The sequence below is a fragment of the Alligator sinensis genome, unplaced genomic scaffold (assembly GCF_000455745.1).
Source record: "Alligator sinensis unplaced genomic scaffold, ASM45574v1 scaffold65_1, whole genome shotgun sequence".
NCBI lineage: Eukaryota > Metazoa > Chordata > Crocodylia > Alligatoridae > Alligator > Alligator sinensis.
The window spans coordinates 2374031-2381123 of NW_005842037.1; the positions used below are offsets into that span (position 1 = coordinate 2374031).

General features: G+C 40.1%; 1 protein-coding gene across 1 annotated transcript in view; it reads left to right on the top strand.

The window, feature by feature from the left end:
* Positions 1-7093, top strand: part of WIF1 (WNT inhibitory factor 1) — an 89991-nt gene that overhangs the window by 39787 nt on the left and 43111 nt on the right. The window lies entirely within an intron of this gene.

Sequence of the window (7093 nt, forward strand, 5' to 3'; positions counted from 1 at the left end):
GGCCCCAGCCTAGGGTCCATCTGGGGCCCCTAGCCGCATGTGGTCCATATGTCTCCTCCCTGTCCTCCGACTGTTGTTGGACTAACTTCCCCTTCTCTGGCCTTCAGGTCATGGAGGGGCTAAACCGTCTCTCCAAGTGCTCTCCCAGCCTTTGCAATGCTCTCCCCTTCTTCACTGGCTTTCTAGCTTCACACTTTAAGGTACCTGTGATGCAGCCTCCAATCCTTCCCTCACAGCCACTGCTGGTCCTCCCTTTGCTACTATCCTGACCACCACAAAAAGCAAAGCCTGTCCAGGTACTTACACAACAATGAACAACCTGAATTTACTTACCACCTTACTCAGACCTCAAAAAGAGGTTTCTTTGCCTTGGCAAGCTAGGGCTTCCTTTACTAGGACTCCAGGTGCCATAGCAGCCTGCCTGGGAGCACCTTATCCTTCCCCAGCCAGGGCTAAAGTGAGTCTCCTGGCCTGAGGGCAAGTCTCTCCTCTTATACCAGTAAGTCCCTCCTCTTCCAGCCAGCCCCATCCTATCATTTGACCTGAGCACAGTCTAATTAGCCCTTTCAGCCCTGCTTGCTTTCAATCCAACTGTGGCAGGGCTGTTGGCAATTTTCAATGCTGCCTTTTTTCCCCTTTCAGCTATTTGCTTCTCAGGGTTTCCCTAGTGGCATTCTTATCTTGCCTTCCCTACTGTTTTGTCTTTTCCTGAAATTTTATCTCATTGGGTCACAAAGACACTACTCTTAAAGGGCCCTAGAAGGTTTTGCTTGTCGCACCAGTAGCGGGGCAGTCTCCAGCTGCTGCAGGTAGGCTTTACTAGACATCCTGCTCAGTGCCACAAGAAAATAAGAATTAAAATAAAAGTTCACCTTTTTAAATTATCTGACCCTGCTGCCAGTTGTCATCAGCAGCATAAAGGCTGAATTTAAATATCTAGAGGTTCTTAATATTAACAAACATTTCACTGAGCCTCTAAGTAGAAACTTAGAAAGCAACCCACATAGCTTTTCTGACCACCCCTAAAAGATAATACTTACCTTGTAGGCACCGTGGCTGTGTCTACAAGACAAAGGAAACTTTGTTAAGGACAAAAGGGATCATGACTTTTTGGGGGAAAAAGCAACAGCAAAGCAATATATTTTAGGAACAGTAAGCAGAATACCCACTTTTTCAATAACTTTGACAGTGTCCTTTGCTCCAGTTCCCTATCTGCTGGTGTGAATGTCTCATGAACTCTAGCAGGTCACTTTCCTTCAGTACATCCTACCCACAACTTGAAGTCAGTGATTAATGAAGTCCCAAAGTCTGGGTGGGAGAGCACTTCAGTAGGTCCCTCTTCAGATCACAGAGCTGCCATATACTATCATGGCTAACCACAACACTGACACTGCCTTTCTCAGGCTCTCCTATTCAAGGTGTTCTAGTATGTATAAATACTTAATTGGGCCAAAGAGAGAAAGAATAACTGTACATCCCAGTAGTTAGAGCACTCACCTCAGATATGGGGAAGTCAGCTTAAAGCCCTTGGTGCTTTGAATATTTAATTAATTACTTATACAAGGTGGAACAGCTTCAACAGAAGAGATGGAAACTTCTCCCTGAATTACCCTCTAGCCTTGTGGTTAGAGCACTCTACTTGGCGGTAGGGACCTAGGTTAAAATCTCTGCTCCGTGTCTGAAAAAATGCATATTTGAAAGCAGTGATCCTGCCTCCCAGGCGAGTTCCCTAACCACAGGAGTATAACCACAAGCTCCCTAACCACAAGAGTGTAATTGGATGGGAAGAATGTAGCTCACTCACTGTCTGGTTTTTTATGAAAAGGACTAACCCAGCTAAAACAAAAAGGCAGCTAATTGATGAGAATCCTGAAGAGATATAGGCTCAGCCTTCTCTCTCACAAGTTGACTATTAGAGAGCTTACATGACATGCTGCTCAGCTTGGTAGTTTCTGTGGCATCTGACTTTCCCAAGAGTGCCTATCTTCAGACTACTCAGACTACCAAAATGTGTTGCACCATCAGTGGCGTAAGTGGGGCAGGGTGCCTGGGGCAGCCTCCCTGGGCCTGACTTCAGTGGGGAGGGGATGGAAGAGAGGCAGAAAAAAATGGCTGCTATGGCAGCTGTGCAGTTGCAATTGTGGCAGCAGTGGCAACCGGAATTTACCACTGCCCCTGTGTGTGACAGCTGCTCTGGGCTCCTAGCCATGTCATTATGTCTTTGTGCACTACAAAAATCCACTTGTAGTTTTAATCCCTCCATGTCTTGGTTCTTCTGAAAGATTAATTTCTCTATCCCTGAATAAATCAAGAATTAGAAAAGAAAGGTAAAAGATATCAGGGAAGGACACAACAGATTCTAACCACAAAGATCACTCCTCCACAGAGGAACTATTGGAGGTATTTTCTTTTTTTACAGTAAAGAAAAGGCGGGGAGGGGGGAACTGGAGGGAACAAAAGGTTGTACAGAACTTCCCAAAATAAATGTCCTGAAACGATCAAAGAAGCATAGAAAAATCTTCATATTCATTTTCCCAGAAATGAGAAAAAGGCCCTTGAATCTTTTTTTTCCTGTTAAGGGAGAATATTTGCTTTTGAAACAGTTCTCAGGAGTGCTGGGTAGATGCTGTGTTCCGCCAGTGAGCCCATGAAACAGGAAACCTGGGAAGAAGTGAGCAAGCCCATTCACCATTAAATCTGGTTTATACCCGAAAAATGAATTTGCAGTGGTCATCTCTAGTTAAGGAAATAGCAAGTGAAGCCACCATAACATCCTGTTATTGTGCACATGTGGTTAGACTCTCTATTGCCTCCTGGGTCATTCAAGAATAGAAGATGCTGTGAACTGTGAGGCCTCTTTAGCTTTGGCTACGGACAGAAATTACACAAACTGGTATAAGTGATGAAAAAACAGTTCAAATCTGTAACACAACAGAAGTTCAGTGCATATAAATTGCTTTTCAAATGTCTGAAACTCATTTAAGGTAAACCTGGAGGGATATAGTATCAGACTTAACTGATTTGGTTTAAATCAGTTTATTAAACTTCTATCCCAGATCCCCCCAAAATTCAAGTTAATTTACTGACCCCTAACTTCCCAGGATGCTTTGCACCTCTCCCACAAAACCCCCCTCCTAGGATGGCCTAGACTGGGCCCAAGCTGTCTGCTCCAGCCGAGCAGGGAACTGTGCTCTAGTGCCCCCCAGCTTCTGGCCTAGGCCATTGCAGACATGTGGCTGCATTTCCGGAATCAAAAGTGAATGTCTGTTGACTTGCTTATCAGTTCAATCTACACAGTTTAGGCTAACCTGTGAAGATTGAATCAATTCAGCTTTATAGATTCATAGATTCATATACGCTAGGGCTGGAAGGGACCTCGGAAGATCATCGAGTCCAGCCCCCTGCCCCAGGGCAGGAAGTCAGCAGGGATCATAGGATCCCAGCAAGATAAACATCCACATGTCCCTTGAAGGCATTCAAAGTAGGTGCTTGAACCACCTCCGGCAGCAGCCTATTCCAAACTTTGGGGGCTCGGACAGTAAAGAAGTTCTTCCTTATGTCTAGTCTGAAACAGTCATGGAGGAGTTTGTGTCCAGCCCATGGCCTTTTGATTAAATAAAATTTTATGCGATTAGTTACAGTGTATATCATTTATCAGTGTATATCATTTATAGTTGATTAAATAGTTGATTTAAATATGTTTATGGTAATTTCTATAAAAAGTTGGGCACCAGGCCCTTGGTCAGGAACATAACCTCCTACTATAACATTGTTTCTATGGGAAAATCAGATTCGACTTGCATCATTTCGACTTACAGTACCTTTTCCATGAATGTAACCTGCTGTAAGTGCAAGGACTTGGGAACCCTATAGTTCTCAAAGAGAAATGTAGATCCTGCTACAGATCCTGGCATTCATTTAATTTAGCTAAGAACTAAAGCAGGACTATCTAGCTATCTATTCAAATACATCAGGTGACATAAAAGACAGAGGAGAAACTATAGTAAAACCTCTGCATCCTTCCAGAAAGCTTGACTCCTACCTCTGATCTTTGAATCTTCCAGAGACAAGTAAGTTATTTTTTTACAATAGTAGCATCTACTGTACAAGTTTCTTTCAGCTGCTTTCCTTGATAATTAATTTTCGTAGTCTGCGTAATTCCTCTTCAAAGATAAGCAAGTACTTTATTTAAATATCCAGTGGTTTCTTTAATCCATAATAACATTGTTTTAAAATAATCCACAAATTTAAAACAAGCCAAGAAAATGTTTGTATATTTACATAATGATTTCTGAGCTCAATTCTGTAGAGAATAGGTGAATGTCAGCAGAAATGTTTTATTACAACTGATCAGCAAAATCTTTGAAACTTTTTCATTTTTTAAGGGTGAAATTTTGCTTCAAAGCCATTTTCCAAGAGTTTTTAAATACCCCTTAACCTGGAATACAATGCCTGTTCCGCTGAGGATTATTTTCTAGTTTGCAGTAAATAAGCTAATATGCTGCTATTCACCACAATGGTGTTAAGAGCTCTCCTTCCTCCTGTACATTCAAATTCAAACCTCATCTGGTGGGACTCTAGACTGACAGTAGCTGCTGTGGTGTTTCATAGCTTTTTCTGAGAAAATTCAACATTTAAATTTTGGGGATAGGTATTTATTATAACAGGAGTGCCAGTTAAAGCCAAGGGTGAAACACATGGAATCAATAAAGGTTCAATTACATGACCTTTGCTGTTTGCCACGCTTTTAACTTATGTAAGTTATTGGTTACACTTTCATGAGATCATAATCAAAAGGTTGTTCGTTGGTAATGGTGTGTTAGAAGAGTTTTATCCTAAACTTCAAAGCTGTCCTGGGAAGCTTAAGAACAAAGGCTTGGAAGTTTGAAGCATAGCCAAAATGAGTCTTTGTGCGTTATCCATGTTTACCACCATTCAAAAGGTGGATTAACCTATCCTTAGGCTGTGAACTTTCTTTTATCACCTCAGATAAGCCACTGTCGCTAACAAGATGACAAATGAGCTAATTTAATTTTTCATTTTATATATGAATTTGTGTAATTAACCAGGGTATCTGCTCAAATATGTTGCATAACTTCCTCAAAAAATTTACTGATACAAAGACAACTTCTTTCAGCACCAAAGTGCTGAGGTCTTTTGGACATTATTTGATGTTTGCCAAAGGGAATAAGAATAATTAATCAGATATAAATCTAGGCATTGATTTTCAAATACTGTATAAACTACTTGCATGGCAACTGTCCAGACTAGACACCCCTCATTTTCACATACCTTCCAAGCTCTGAACTAAAAAAAAATAGAAAACTGCTCACAGTTTATTTTTGGTCCTGACACAGAAAATATTGGGTGCACAGGTTACAAGAGCAAGCAGTAGACATGTGCAACCCTGCTTTTGTTAGAAGTTAAAGCTAGTGATGCAATGTTTCACATTTTTTCCCTAAGGAGCAGAAATATATTTCCTGTTTTTTGGATTAGCCTCTAGAATTTGTCGTGTTGAGTATTCTGGACCATGGACTCTCCACTGGCATTGTAATGGCTCTTTTGTTTCATGACAAAAGAATGAATTGTCTCTTGCTGTGAGGGTCCAAAGAGTAACTTATTAATAGAATACAATTTATGCCAAAGCAGTGTGCTTCATTATATATTTTAACAGCAGCATGGATTCATTTATCTTTTCTATTTTTGATTTGAACTGCCACTCATTTGGGTAAAAGTTACCAGTCCTTCCCCTTTCTTGCCTAGAGGAGCTCTTATTTCAAGGACACATTTCAAGGACCACATTTCCATTGGAAGCTGACTAGCACAACTCAGTGACAAGTGCTTTTTTAACCTGGGCTCCAATAAACTTCCCATTTTTACCATAAGTAGAATTGAAACCATCTGATTTCTACAGATAAGACTCAGGAGACAACATTTTAAAGGAAACACGGTTGCTACATACGTGGTCTAAGTGAGATTCATATACACTCTACAGGAAAACAGCTTGCTTGAGATTTTCAAGGATGTAGTGTTGTTTGTGTAGCAAAAACTTCTTAAATATTTTACATCTTTTCATTTCAATTTCTTAGAAGAAACCCTTGTCAGAACAAGAAAAAAAACAGGTAACCAGAAAAAATGTTTGTAACAAATTTTGTAAGCATGCACAATTATCATGTTAAAATTAAAATATATAAACACTTTTACAATAAATACTTTATAGTTACAGAAAATGGGCCAAATCATAGCAGTTGCAGATTACCAGTTTCAGTATTTATCAACATGTAGCTCCTTTCTGAGTGGTGATCAAAGTACACTGCAAGAAAGGTTTTGTTGTAACCTTTTTTTTGTGAGAGGTCTCTGAATAAAACAAGAGAATGTCCCTTTTTTCCTCCTGAAGGTCATTCCTCTCTCAATACTTGCAAACGTAGTCATAAATTTGTCCTTATAACATTTTTATGCTCTAGGAAAAACTATATAACCTTTCCCATTTGAGTTATTTTAAAAAACTTCAATGCGTCCTGATTTTTAGAATATGACTATGTACTGTATTTGAAAAGTAACTATGAAATCCTTTGTGTATATGTTGTTTTACAAAGTCTTTTCTTCAGGAGAATGGTCTTTAATGCACAGGTCCACTTCTCCTTCCTTAAGCCAGTGACACATTGCATCCAGGTCTGGCCTGGAAATAAAAAGCATCAAGTTTTTGTTTAGCACACTAGCGATTGCCAGAAATATGCTTCAATTAATTATTTTCAGCTGTCAGGTAGCCTTCTGCTGCAGCAAATTGGGAAGAGCATCACAGTCAAAGGCATATTAGCATACTTGGACTCCATTTTTCCATTGGTGTTAGCCTAGAACCTGACTCTTCTCACAGCCCCCTTAGCTTCCAGGAGGGAGTTTCCTTTACTGGAATTCCATCAGGATCAGCATTAAAGAACTCCTGCTATCCAGATTTCAGACCACAAATGGTTAAAATGACAACTACTCTCCATCCATATTTTTTATTTCCTCTAAAGCAGTAAGAGATAAGACCAAGTGCCAGAAATTTGGCTTCTAAATAGATGTAATTAAATGTGGTATGTAGTTTCTTCCT